Here is a 14,835-nt window from a genome sequence, read left to right as displayed (position 1 = left end):
AATATAAATAGAGATGCTGTTACTCTTGTAAATATATTTTAGCTCTATTTGCAATTAGGTCTGTCTGGTCTTAGTATTATTCTACAATACTGGAGGGGGCCCTCCTGGGAGATTTAAGCAATGCTGAAATGGTGGTTCAAAGTACATGCCAGCCCTACCCTTGCTGTATTTGGTGCGTGAAATAGTGCGGTGGTTCTCAACCAGGGGTATGTGTACCCCTGGGGATACGCAGATGTCTTCCAGAGGGTACATCAACTCATCCAGATATTTGCCTAGTGTTATAACAGGCTACATAAAAAGCAAAGTCAGTACATACTAAAATTTCATAGACAAAGACTGGTTTATACTGGTCTATATAACTATACACTGAAATGTAAGTACAACATTTATATTCCAGTTGATCTATTTTATAATTATGTAGTAAAAATGAGAAAGTCAGCAATTTTTCAGTAACAGTGTGCTGTGACACTTTTATTTTTATGTCTGATTTTATAAGTTTTTAAGTGAGGTGAAACTTGGGGGGCACACAAGACAAATCAGGCTCTTGAAAGGGGTACTGTAGTCTAGAAAGCCACTGCAATAGTGGATACGCCCCGGATCTGCAGAAATAGAGTCCCTCGCATCAGCCAGTATGCATGAATTCCTCCTGTGGAAGCTAGGGGGAGCTGTTACAGCAGGGGTTCTCAAACTGGGGGTTGGGACCCCTCAGGGGGTTGCAAGGTTATTACACGGGGGGGTCATGAGCTGTCAGCCTCCACCCCAAACCCCACTTTGCCTCCAGCATTTATAATGGTGTTAAATATATAAAAAAGTACTTTTAATTTATAAGGGGGGTCGCACTCAGAGGCTTGCTATGTGAAAGGGGTCACCAGTACAAAAGTTTGAGAACCACTGTGTTATAGTCTTAGGAGCTGCAGAATCTGCTCCCATATCTGGTTTACAAGTGGAGCATTATAGTTTCCATTAATTGTTCAATCTAATGTATTTTTTACAAAGTATAAACTCACAGCAGTAAGAACAGTCAGAGCATAGCCTATCTCCTTCTGATCAGAAGTAGATAATGAATCATCTTGATCTCTCTTGGTAGTAGATTAGGTTGTGGTGTGTGTGTTTAACTGAGTCAGGCTTTAGTTAGGTGCCCAGAGAGCTGTCTCAGAGATCGTCTCTTCCCCTATCATGGTCATTGTGTCCCGATGGAATTTGCTTGTTGTCTGTCCTTAGCATGGGACTTCATGGCAGATGAGGCTTAGTGAAAGGCCCTCAGCTCTATCATTCATTCCCTCTTGCAGTCTGTGCGAACCCAGATTTGGCCATTTGAGGATGTGATCCTAGATGCCTTAGTTTACTCTGGCTTTCTCTTAATTTGGGCGGGTAGCCAGGATCTCAGTGGGAGGAGGTGGGACAGGGAGGAATGAGATCTAACATGTCAGGAGTCGTGGGTTTGAGTGCTGGCAACAGTTGTTTGTTTTTAATTTTGTAACATGCATCCATCCAGCAAAATGAAGGTCACAAGGCGTGTTTTTAAAAATAAATGAAAATACTTATCTGTGTGTGAGGGGGTAGATTGTGGCTTTGGAAAGGGTGACTGGGGAGTTTATTTTTGGTGAGTGAAGACACACTGCTAGGTTTGTCTGTTTCGTTGAGGGATATTTGGCAGTCAGGTGTGGAGGGGCCTAATTTGTATCTTGTGAGTTTATATTCAGACAAAGAAATCATTTTTTTGTATTTTATGCCTAGTTAGGCAGATTTTAAACATCTGTATAAGGGACTCGATCCTGTGAGGAGGGATTTGTAAAGAAACAAACAAATAAGTGATGCCTGTGTAAGGCATAATGGGCCTGATTCCCCACTGCCTTGCACCTTGTGTAGTAATTTACACTAGTACAAAGTGGGCCAGTTTTTGATCTCCATTACACCAGCATCAATCCAGAGTAACTGCACTGAAGTCAGTGGAGTTATTCTGGATTAACATTGGTGTAATGGAGATGAAAGCCTGCCCCAATGGATAGAAACACCATCATTCTGATTGGATAGCATTTCACATCCACTTGTCACAGGTACAGATGGCTCCACAAGGTGGAAGTGTTGGCCTAGAGCATGGGAACATGTCTTTAACTCAGCAGGTTCCAGCAACTACACCGATTGCTCACTCTTGTCCCTGCTGATAAACACAGCATCAATTACAGATGGCATGCAAGGGGGATCTGGCCTCTTGTGGACCTCAGCTGCTTGGGACATATTTTTCTAGTGGGGCAAATACGTCGTACACTGACCTAGTACGTATAAAGGTGTCTCCCTCTCGTGGCTGGCCTCTGTCACTAAAGCTAAAGGCATTCTCAAGCAATAGGGGCTTATACTTATGGTGCTGAATGTCCCACATTTCATCCCCTCTGGCAGTCATGGTCATGTATGAAGCACTGGAGAATCAAGCCCATTGTCTCCATAGACATTTGTCTGAGGGCTGTGAGCTGTGGCCTTTGCTATACTAGTAGAAAGGGTGTAGCAAACTTTTCTACCATTGGAGGCTCCCTGGCCGTCAACTTTGGGCTGAATTGTGGATGTACTAGAGGTGGGGAAGGATGTATTCAGCCTTTCATTCTCCCTCCCCTCAAAACCCTCACACAGAAGCTAACCTTATTTTATCTGTCTGAGTTCTGCAATAATGGGGATGGGTCCCTGTAAACCAGGGGGTGAACTGGAGAAAAAAGAGAGTGGTATTCTTGAAATCTCCATCCACGTGACTCACCAAAATGTGGCACCGTTCACAGTATTGCCTACCCTAAGCATTCAAAAATCATGAGTCAAGCCCTGAAAAGTCATGATTGGCTCAAAAATCAGACTTTTAAACTAAGACACTTTGGATTATTTTTATTTCCTTTCTGGTTTGTAACCTTTATGGGTCACATTTTCTAGTTTCTCTGCAGTCAGGAGCAATAGATTCTCTCTTTAAAAATGAAAACTGAGATTCTCACATAACCACATGATGCCAGGAGTTGGGTCTTTAAGATTCATGATAAAAATTGGGAGAGTTGGTAGTCCTGTGCTCCCAGGAAATTGTGCAGGTGTTCAAATATGGTTGGGCATACTCTAAACTCAGCTAAGTTCCTTGAGCTTGGCTCCCCTTGGTGGGGCTTGGATGTGCCAACGGGCTGTAATAGGCTCTTTGGGCTGATCCCTTCTTGCCTCAGGTAGGGGGAAATGGCATCCTCTCCCAAATGCCACCCTCTTGTGGCATCAGTTGAGACATCATTCACAAATTGTGCAGATCTGTGATCCTCCCTCTCTTTTCTCACATGAGACTGTTGACCCATAGGGTTTGTCGCTACATAAAAGCTGGAATGCTTTAACTATGCCAGTATGTCTATGCCTGTACAGCAAGGGGGAATAAGCTATTCCTGTATAAAACACCTTCGTACTAGTATAACTCCATCCACACTTGTACTGATTTAACTATCTCAGTAGGAGAATCACACCTCTAACCAAAATAGTTCTACCAGTACAAAACTTCTGTGTAGACCAGGCTTTAAATGGTCATGCCTGGGCATCTGAGTTAATCCCTCACTGATACCTGAGCTACACTTAATTAGATCAACCTTCTGATTTTGCCCAGGGCTGTGAAAAATTTTGTGCCATGTGCAACATAGGTTGATCTAACACCCAGTGTAGACATGGCTACGTCAAGGACAGAATTCTCCCTTTGACCAATTTACCACTTCTCAGAGAGGTAGATTAACTGCATCTCCGAAAAACACCTTCCATCAATGTGGGAAGCGTCCAGGCTACCGTGGCGCAGCTGCAGTGTTGTAGCTATGCCTCTGTAATAGCTTTTGTATAGATATACCCTAAAAGGCATTGGTCAGTTTACCACTTTCAGAGGCCTCTCTGCAGGCTCACATAGACATCAGTGCATCGGTTACATTAAGCTTACATTTTCAAGGTTTTCTTCACAATCATAACAGCTAAAGATTTACTTTAAGGAATAGATTCTGAAGAACAAGACAGCAGCTTGGGAGAAGTTCCCATAAGCCATACTACGGCGTACTGGCCCAATCCAATCCCTGTTTCCAGGGCTGTTAGTGCTACTCACTGCCCCTGCAGAGGTGTGCTTGGGCACAACAAGGTGTAGCCCCACTTGCCTTCTGCACCAGGCAGGACTGGATATCTCCAGGGGGGGAGGGATAGCTCAGTGGTTTGAGCATTGGCCTGCTCAACCCAGGGTTCTGAGTTCAATCCTTGAGGGGACCATTTAGGGATCGGGGCAAAAATTGGGGATTGGTCCTGCTTTGAGCAGGGGGTTGGACTAGATGACCTCCTGAGGTCCCTTCCAACCCTGATATTCTATGATTCTATGACTGGTAATGAACAATGGAGCTTTTCACCTCTCGTTCAGTGGCGTGAATCCAGCCTTGTTATGACTGTAGTGACCTATAATAATTCCAAGAAATGTGCAAAACTGGCAAAAAAAATTATAAGAAAGTATATGCATTTTATGCCCCTCAAACATCACTAACCTATAAAATGCAAAGTGTGCATTTTCACTCCAAAAATAGCCAAGTTTGAATTTGCAATCTGAATTTTGAAGCCACCTTTTGCCCTGAATGTACCTCTTTTCTCTTCGAAATGTGCTTATTTTCCCTGCATTGCATTCTTAAGTTGTTAAAAAAACAAAACAAAAAACAGATGAAAGGTTGGGGTTTTTATCCTCAAAATAGGCTTATTCTTTTGAGTGTAGAAAAGAATGCTATAAACCCCTCATCCTCCAAGCATTTTGGCCTTTGCAAATATTTTACAGTCCTCTAGTTGCTACCAGCCAGTGACTGCTTGGTGGTCTCTGTGCAATGAACGGATGGTCTTAATGTGGCTCCTAGTGGACAGGTATCCACAGCACAAACACCACCACTTTGGTACCACAGCACCAGTGCCAATACGGATATGAGGGACTGAATGACCTGGAGATAACATTATCTATCTAGGTACTTTTATGGGCCCCATGCCCACACCGTATTCACAAATATAAATGAGTTCATGCTGACAACCTCCCTGTGAGGTAAGGAGGGAGTATTATCCCCATTTTACAGTGACTTGCTTAAGGTCTCACACACACAGTCTATGGCAGAGCAAGGAAATGAACTCAGATCTTCCGAGTCCCTGTCTAATACTTTAACTTCAAATTAATCCACTACTTTCCTGCCCTTATAGAAAGTCCTTCTTAAAACAGGATTCAGACATCTTTGCAGAGTGGGGAGAAAAATTGCTTGCTTGCTGGCTTGTTGTGTTTGCCGGATGGATTGATGGATGGAGGACTTCAGTATCTAGAATTGTCAACCTGGTGTCCTTCACCAGTACTTAATTCATGTATAAAAGCAAAGCAGTCAAAGCAGATGGTGGGTACAGCAGCTTAGGAGGGAGTAAATCACTGTCTCCATCCTCCTGAGCACACTGAAAGCAGTGGCAGATTACTGTATGGGCCGATGGGGTCCTTGCTCAGGGGCCTTGGACAATTTGGGGGCCCCGCAGGAATGCCAGCACTCTGGCCCTGCCCCCTGCTGCTCCTCCCTCCCACCCCTCAGCCCTGCTCCTTCTCTTCCCCCTTAGGCCCCACTCCCAGCCAAGCCAGAAGATAGACGGAGTCTGCATGTGTAGACACTCATGAATGAGTACATTTCCCCTCCACTCCCCGCTGTGCAGAGCTGGCCTGAGCCCCCTCTCCCTTTGCCCCCATAGTACCTCTGTGCGGAGCTGGCCCAAGTCCCCTCTTCCTTCCCCACCCCCAGGCAGAGCCAGGCCAAGCCACTTGCTCAAGCCCCCTCCTCCCCTGCAGAGGGCTGACCTGAGCCCCGCTGCTCACCCTCACCCCCCAAATCCTTTTTTGCCAACTGGGGTGCAGCCAGGAGCAAAGCCATGGCTGGGGCTGAGACAGGGCTGGGGTGGAGCCAGAGCAGAGCTGGGGGCAGAGCAGGGATGGGTGGTGCTCCTTCCCCACCCCCTGTAGGGGCTGACCCGGGCCCCACTGCACCCCCCAAATGTTCCTCTGTGCCCCCCTTGGGGCATGCGCCCCACAGTTTGGGGACTACTGTCCTAGGTTGTGGTAAAAGCCACCCAGGGAGCTCAGGCAACTGTGGAGAGCCCATGGCCCTCCACCTGCCCTGGGCGGGGGACCTCAGTGCTTGAGAGCAGCCCCGGCCCATGTCCCTGCCCTCAGGGTGCACCACCCAAGGCAGATTGAGGGTCCAGGGCTCCCCGCACGGTGGCCCAGACTCCTTGGGCAGCTATTTCCTGGCCCCGGCTTCCAGCCAGGACAGGGGGTGGAGCCTTGGGGGAAGGGGAGGAGTAGGGGGAAGGGCCCCATGGTGGGGGAGCCCCAATGTTCTTTGTGCCCAAGGCCCCAATAAATCTTAATCCACCTCTGACTGAAAGGCAGCATTTATCTTATATTCTGGAGATACCAGAAAGATGTTTGAGTTTGTGATACGCCCACCGAATGAGTTCTGTGGTACTGAATTTAGCCAGGTGGTGGCAGCACTGTACAACTAGAGAAAAATGGTCCCAAAAGAAGCGGAATGAGATGTATTCCCTGGAGTTTTTCATGCAAGTCTTTCCTGCAAGTGGTCAATGAAGAGTAAGTTTGGAAGACATGGCTAATGTCCAAAGTCTTTGCTTTCCTGAAACTGGAGAAAGGAGACATATAAAGTTGCCAGCTATCGACTAATATATCTGTCGTCTGTGCCATTCAAGATGCTGGAGTGTCTTATTGTTCAGCAAAAAGAAAAGGAGTACTTGTGGCACCTTAGAGACTAACCAATTTATTTGAGCATAAGCTTTCGTGAGCTACAGCTCACTTCATTGGGTGCATCTGATGAAGTGAGCTGTAGCTCACGAAAGCTTATGCTCAAATAAATTGGTTAGTCTCTAAGGTGCCACAAGTACTCCTTTTCTTTCTGCGAATACAGACTAACACGGCTGCTACTCTGAAACCTGTCATTATTCTTCAGCATATCTCCCCAGAAGTGGAGTGAATACTCAGCATGAAGCAAGCAGATTTTCAGAAAGGTTGGAGCAGATCAAGTGCTGGCTTTGACAAGATTCATCAAAAAGATTTTTTTTAGAAAAATCTGAAGATGGGAGCTCTGTTTCTGGACCTGACAGCATAATATGACATGGTCTGGCACATGGGGTACTTAGTCAAATTGTCAAAAGCACTCCCAGGATAGGTAGTCAAAGTTGTTGACCTTCTCCTCCACAACAGGTATTTTGGAATGCACACCGGTGACAGAGCTAGTGCATGGAAAACGCAAACCAGAGGCCTACCACAAGGCTCTGTGCTGGCTCAGATGCTTTTCAACCTGTACGCAGACGACCTTACGCTCATTCAAGGCTGCTAGTTCACAGACGCAAATGACATTTGCTTAAGCCATTCCCAGAACTTGAAGACACCCTAAACGTTGACTTGATTAAGATGGATGAATACTGTAGTCAGTGGCATTTACAACCAAGTGTGACCAGGACAGTTTTGGGTTGTGTTCTATCTTTACAGTGCCAGAGCAGACCAAGAACAGAGTTTCTTTCTCAATGGACATCTCTTGAAACATGAATCCCGCCCAGTCTACCTTGGAGTAACCCTAGATAGATCTCTCACACATTTTAACCACCTGAAGAAAACTGTGGCTAAGGTGAGGATGTGTAAAAACCTTCTAAGCAAATTGGCTGGCACTTCATTGGGAGCAAAAGTTCAAAGTCTCCAGTCATCCAGTTTAGCCCTCTGTTACTCTGCAGCAGAATACTGTGCTGGGGTCTGGCTCCATTCATCTTGTGTCAACCTGATTGACACACAACTAAACTCAACAATGCGCACCATAAATGGTATGATTCAACTCACACCAGTACCATGGGGTCCCGTGTTATGCAGTTTCACTCCTCCACACATCTGTCTTAAGTCTGGGGCGGGTGTGCTGGGCTGTGAGGGGGCGGGGAAGATGTGTGTGTTGGGGCACGAGGGAGTGGGGGTTCTGTGTGGGGTGCTGGGCAGTTGTGGTGGGGCTGTGGGCAGGGGGGCGCTGTACATTTGTGGAGGGGGTCCAGAAGGCTCTGGCCATAGGGAGTTGGGGGGGTGTTCGTGTTGGGTTCGGGGGACTGTGTGGCACAGCGTGGGCCCGACCCCAAGGGGAAGGGGCATGCTGGCAGCACAGGGCCGGGCGGGCCACTGTGCGCTTGGTAACTGCTGGTTTGTAAATAGTGCCCTCCTGCTGGGCTGGGTGGATCCCCTGCCATGCCATGCCCCAGTGCCTCTGGCTGGCCCCTCGCTCTGGGGACTGACCTCCCCACGCCATGCTCCATTGCCTCCATGGGGGCCCACAAATATGTTTGGAGCTGGGCCCACGAAAGGTTAATCCGGCCCTGGGAGTAATTATTCACTTACCTCACAGAGGTGTTGTAAACATTTAATTATGCTTGTAAATGCACCATCTCAGAGTGAAATATTATTTCTTCATTTCTCACACGGCATTTTTGACCATTTTTTAAAAATCTAGGTTTAGCTTTGGCCACAGCCTAGACAAATCTGTCCTCCATATTGCTGATGCCTTCCCTTTTACTGCTCATGAAGGTTCCTTCCACCTCTCTTTTATCACAGTGCAGCCTTTCATGCTGTGGGCCACTCCAGAACACAATGTTATTCAGGAATCTCTGGTTCCTTCCTATCAAAGTTATGCTTCTATCAGACTGTGCCCACCCCCCTTCCCTCTATCTGTTGATGGTGCCGCCTCTGAACCAAGACTCCTCCTCTTTGGAGTCCTAGAAGGGTCTGCTTGATTTTCCACTCTTGATTATCTACTTTTTCGCTCGCCAGTGTTTTAGTTCTACCTTTAACTTCTGTTACCATCACTCAGTTGTGTGTTTGTTTCTTTTGTTTGCTTAATAACTCTTTTCTGTTCACCCTCGTGACATGTCTTGTTCAACTTAAGCCTTAAACAACTTCCTCTAGGTCAATGTCACAAAGATCTGTCTAAGTCCGAAGTTCTCAACCTGGAAGTTGCAAACAGGTGCCTGGTATGCTACATTGCCCTTCCTGTATTGCTAAATGGAAGCAGGGGATCTCAGCTAGATGGGTTGGGACTCCCAGTACGGAAAAGGTTGAGAACTACTGGTCCTACCCCATCTCAACTTAGACCGCTCATTTGCCTCCGTTGGCCATAACCTTAGCATCATTCTTGGCTATATTAACCGTCTCCCTTGAAAATATCCTTGTTTTTCTAAGATGCAACCAGAAGAGAACAACACACATTCACATATCATGCCTGATCTTGCTCCCACTGAAGTCAATGGCAAAGCTTTCAGGAAAGTAACTAATCATTATTGACCCAGAAAGGGTACAAGAAATGTTAGACAAAAGTCCATGTTAAATCAGGGTATTTGTAATGATCTATAGCTCAAAAAGCAGTTGACAGATTCCCCACCCTCCGATACTTTGCAGAAACCTTTGTCTTCAGAATAAATCTAGCGGTTTTCCGAAAAAATCAGTTTTCCAAGTAAAAGATATAGAGCGTGGGTACGCAGAATATGACTTTAAAATAGGAACCAGTTGCTACCTTAGCTGGTTGCCTCCAGACTGTGGAGAGACTACTGCCTATCCTTAATGCATGCATAGTAAAATAGATCCATAAATGCCAGGTATGATTTAATAGACTATAAAATCCTACATCATGACACCACTGGAACTATTGAAAAGCAAAGCAGATAAATCAGTTCTGCCTTAGGTGCTATGCTCACACTGGTATTGTCATTCACCTGGGGCTTTATCTGGCAAGGTGCAGTGTGCCCTCTACTACCATGGAAGCCATTGGGCTGGAGTCTCCTTCTTTCCACCATTGTGATTCCACTGAAGTTAATGGGGATACACCACTGTAAAATCAATGTAACAGAGTGGAGAAACAGGCTCAAGGGGATTTGCGGGTGTTCAGCACTCACAGGGTTGGACCCCTGGCATGGGATTTTTCACATACAGAGGAATATTGGGCACACACTGCAAGTATGTGGTCAGATACTGTGGGTACAAAGTTGTTACTCAGATTGGATTGTGTGTATTAAATCTACTGGATAATGTTAATCTGGCTGCAAAACAATTTATGTTACCAGTTTATGGCCAGCAAGACAGAGGGTTACAATGACATGCATGAGAGCGTGTACACTTCAATTTATAACTTGCATGATGATCGTAATCCTGTCACCAATCATGGAGCAATACAACACAATAAAGCACCAGCAGGTGAGAACATTACAGAATATGGGCCATCTCCAGGCTGATAACTCGGCATCAATGCTGTAAAGTTCTTTTGGAAGATATTAAATATGCCAGAGAAACACGCACCAGCCAAAATAATTTAAGGTACTTGATCATGCTGTATTTTTCTGACAAAGAGCTTTTAATTTTGGTTTTAATTTTTTTTGTTTAGAATGTGACATGTTAATGGAATGTAGTAATGCTACCTATCACAGCTTCACTGAAAGTCTTATCATATCTGGTGGTTTCCTTAAAGGTCCAGGTCCTGGAGTCATGTGACCACATATGACTGAGCTTTCATTTTTTTTAAAGTAGTAATATTCTAGCCCTCATAGCTATGGAGAAGAGCTTGCAAATGTAATCCCAACCTATGTATCCTGCAGACTGTTGGCTCATTTCTTGTACAATTTTGTGCACCCTACACGGGCTTTGCCTCATTCAGGGACTGAGCCATCATCCGTAGCACTGCTTCATTCCACTCAGACCATCAGACTTTGACTGGGGAGATTCCATGTGTATCTAAAAAGACACAAAGAATTCCACTCCAACTACTTACACCTGCAAGCACACCGTGGTTAAAGTAGGTCAAATGAGAAGATTTTACCCTGTTTGGTTCACCTACTTTTCCAAATCCTTTGCCACCTCTCCACTGCTGCCCCTTCGAGGCAGGTTTCCATCAGCTCCTCTCTGCAGTTCTCCTGCTCCCCACTTCCTGTGACTACTGCCCCTACTACTAGAGCCAGTCAGGGTTCAGCCTGAACGTGACCTCTCCTCTTCCAGCTGCTCCATCCACAGCTGCTGCCCCTCCTTGGTAGCTCACCCATTCCTGGTGTCTTCTGCTCCTTCTGCTGCAGTTGGGACTTGGAAAGGCTCTGTGGACTGGAAATGCTTCAGTGACCTGAACTCTTGGTGCTACTTTGGGCTTCACCTCTAGCACAAACAAATCCAACTCAGACACTTTGAAATATGGTCCATATCCCAGCCACACCTGTTCTCATTTACTCACGAGTGCATCTTGCTGAGTCCTATTTCATGCTCCTCTTCTGTTTAAATTGCACCCAGAGCTATTTAAGTCTTTTGGTTTGTTTCTTTCTTTTTTTTAATTGTCATTGGGGCATCAGATAACATCTGCTTGACTTTATCCAGAGCAAGTCATGACAGGGCTCCCCGCCCTTTAGCCACCAGCTCTTGCATATTTACCACCCACTATAAATACAATGCAGTGTGCTCCGAGGTCTTGTGGGAGGTGGCAACAGCATGAGAAAGAAAACCCAGAGTCCCAGTGAAGCATGATTGTATTTGAGTGGAAGGTGGTGCTCATGATAGCTGAACAGAGGTGAGTGACTGAGGCCCCGATCCTCAGAGATATTCAGGCAGCTAACTCCCATTGATCTCAGTGGGAGTTAGACACCTAAATACCTTTAAGGATCTGGGCCATAGAAGCCTATGACCCATTGACTTTCAATGAGACTTAGGCTCCTAGGAGAGGAAGAATGAAAAGCTTCAATCTGAGAGTTCCAAGCTCCAGGATACTGCACACCTAACTAACTACTCAGACATCTTGTGGAAGACCAACAGCTGATCTTCAAAGAAGCTCTTAGGGTTCATAGAGAACAACATCATGATCCAGGCACCAGAGACTCCTACCGCAAGTGTAGACAAACTCTTTTATCAATAGGGAAAAATTGACTGAGAATATAAAGGCAACTTTAGCACCTATGACCATGAGCAACTTGACTACAGCATGCCGGGCTCCTAGAATACTGATTTACAGATTAGTAGGTTTCAAGAAAGCAAGCTGGGGGAGAATGAAGACTCTAAATGCTGATTCTGCTATTGGATCTGCCCAGGAAGAGCCTTGCACCAGTGCAAAGCCTTATTGACTTACCTAACTTTTCCTGGGGAGAAGTTGTCTGTTATGCATTAATTGCAGGTATGCTTCAATTTTTCCCCACGCTCAATGATTTTAATACTTTCCTATTGCATGTTCATTAAGACCCTGATCCTGTCATTGGATCTGTGTGAGTGGACCCTTGCAGACCCCCACAGACTTCAATGCACCCAGTTTTACTCCTTTACTCCTTTTGAGTAAAGTGCAATAGGAGAAAGTATTAAAATCTATGAGTGTGGAAGAAGACTGAAGTTTCCAAACAGAATGAATAACTAAGGCACAACAAACTACAGTTTCCCAGGAAAGTGTAATGGAGCAAGAAACAGCAAGTGCGCTCAAAGTTTTGAAGGCAAAAAATAACCACTAATGGAGAGAGGAAAAGCTAACTAAATAAGTGAGTTGGTTAAGTCCTGCAGGGTAAAGATAAAGGCAGGGAAAAGATAAGGACAGCGAAAGGGTAGAACAAGTTAACGATAACAATGGGGTGTTGGGAAAATGCAAGAGATTTTTGTAAATAGACAAGAGGGAAAAAAGAAATACTCGAGAGAATTTGGGCTCATTAATAAAAGATGTGAAATCAATTATTCAGAAATGGCTGAGCGACTGTGCTGCTTTGCTGTAACAAGAACAAACCCAGAAAAGAGGTGGGGACAGCTTAAGTGGCAATGAAGATCTTGAATAAAGTTTTCAAAAGCATTTAAGGAGTCGACTTTTCAAAAGTGACTTAGGCACTTTGGTGCATAAGGCACTTAGGAACTTTTGACCATGGTACCCCTTCTTATACAGCTGTAGAAAAGGAGCAGGAAAATAGACATTTGGAGAACTGTCTTTATACAGAGGGGATGGGATGACAGCCAGTCTAAGCTGGTGTGCAGACTCACTAGTTGTGGAGTCGAAACTAAAAACTCTCTTAAAAAATGTTTTTCTGCACTTCAGAGGCTTCTCTTCTGCACACCTTCTGGGCCCTGTTCCCAGTCCTTTTTTGGGAGTCTTTCTGGCTCTAGTACAGAGCACTGGGCCCCTAGACTAATTGCCCTGGATGGAGTACCGTCCTCAGCCCCTGCTGGGCTCTGGTTCCTTGTGTCCTTCACTGTTCCAGCCTAGACCACTGGGCTCCCAGGAGTACCCAGACTCCTGCAGACCTTAGCTCAGGGCCTTCCACAGCAGCCTACTCACTGCCTGTGACACCACTCACTGACTTTTTCTTTTTGGCAAAACAGACTTGACTGGACCACCAGCTAGGGTAACCAAATAGCAAGTGTGAAAAATTGGGACAGGGGGTGGGGAGTAATACGTGCCGATATATGACAAAGCCCCAAATATCAGTACTGTCCCTATAAAATCAGGACATCTGGTCACTCTATCACCAGCTATCATTCCTAAACACTTAACAGTTTATAGTCTCTTGTTCTGCCCTGGCTCTGTCAGGTAATGTAACAGCGCCTTTCTAATACAACCCCATTTCCCCAATATTTTTACTAAATAATGTTATGTAACTTTTCTTACCTTCAGCCCTTTAAATCCCTCAGAAAGCTTTTCCTTTCTTGATCAAAGCCCTTACAGACCCATAGAAGGTGGTCAGTTGTGGATATTTTGCCTGGTTTTCTTATTGGAATTATTACTGCATCTTTCCACCCTACCAATATCACTCATTGTTCCCATATAATATTATAGAAGTCCAAAAGTATCCTCAAACTGCTTTCAGGAAGATATCTGAACACTATATTACAGACATCATCTTTGCCTGGGGACGTATTTTTGTTTATATCAATAGCTTTCTCAAGTTCCCGCATATAAAACTTTTCATTCAATATAGTATCTTCATGCTTTCCCCACTGCATATAGGTGTATACCTCTCTTCAATTAATTGTCCTTTAATGTGGCACAAAACTACACTTTGATTTTCATCATTACCTCATCCCTCAGAAAATTTCTGCTAAAAACATCTGTTCTTTCATTCTCATTATCAGAACTTCTAACTATTTTTTGTCAGTTCCAATAGGAGCTGGGATGTGATTATTCTTACTATCTGTATTCCACTCATTCTTCTGATTTGCCTGTATATTTTAATATCTTTATTTGACCTCCCACAGTACTTTATCCAACTCTTTCTTTTTCTTTTTCTTTTTTTTTATAATTCTTTGTGCTATGGCCTTAGTTCTTTTATATTTCATTAGATCTTCACTATTAATTTTATTTTTCATATTGTTCCTTTCTTTAACTGCCATTTTGTACTCCTCATTCCACGATGGAAGTGAGTTTTTAGTTTTGGGATACTTTGATATCTTAGGTGTGGCTACAGTAATTGCTGCTATTATTCCCTTTATTACATTGTTGTTGAAATTCTGTCACCACTCAGACACAGATCATTCACAAATTCAGTACATTTACTTGTAAATAGCTCCCAGTTTGTTTTCTTAAGATTTAAGGAGGGTCATTTTCTAATACTTTCAACCTTACCTTGTCCTTGAAAAGTAATAAGTATAGGGAAATGATCACTCCCCATCCCTTATTCCTTATATATTTCCCAATTGCATTTGCTTGCAATATCAGGTCTAAGCAAGAAAACCCACCATCTGCTGCATTCAATCTAGTGGGGGTGCCATCATTTTAAACCGCTAGATTGTTTTCTTCAATGAGTCTTTCTGGACATGCGCCATTACTATAG

This window comes from Natator depressus, chromosome 1 (assembly GCF_965152275.1).
Source record: "Natator depressus isolate rNatDep1 chromosome 1, rNatDep2.hap1, whole genome shotgun sequence".
Taxonomy (NCBI): Eukaryota; Metazoa; Chordata; order Testudines; family Cheloniidae; genus Natator; species Natator depressus.
Note: the sequence above shows the minus strand (reverse complement) of the source record.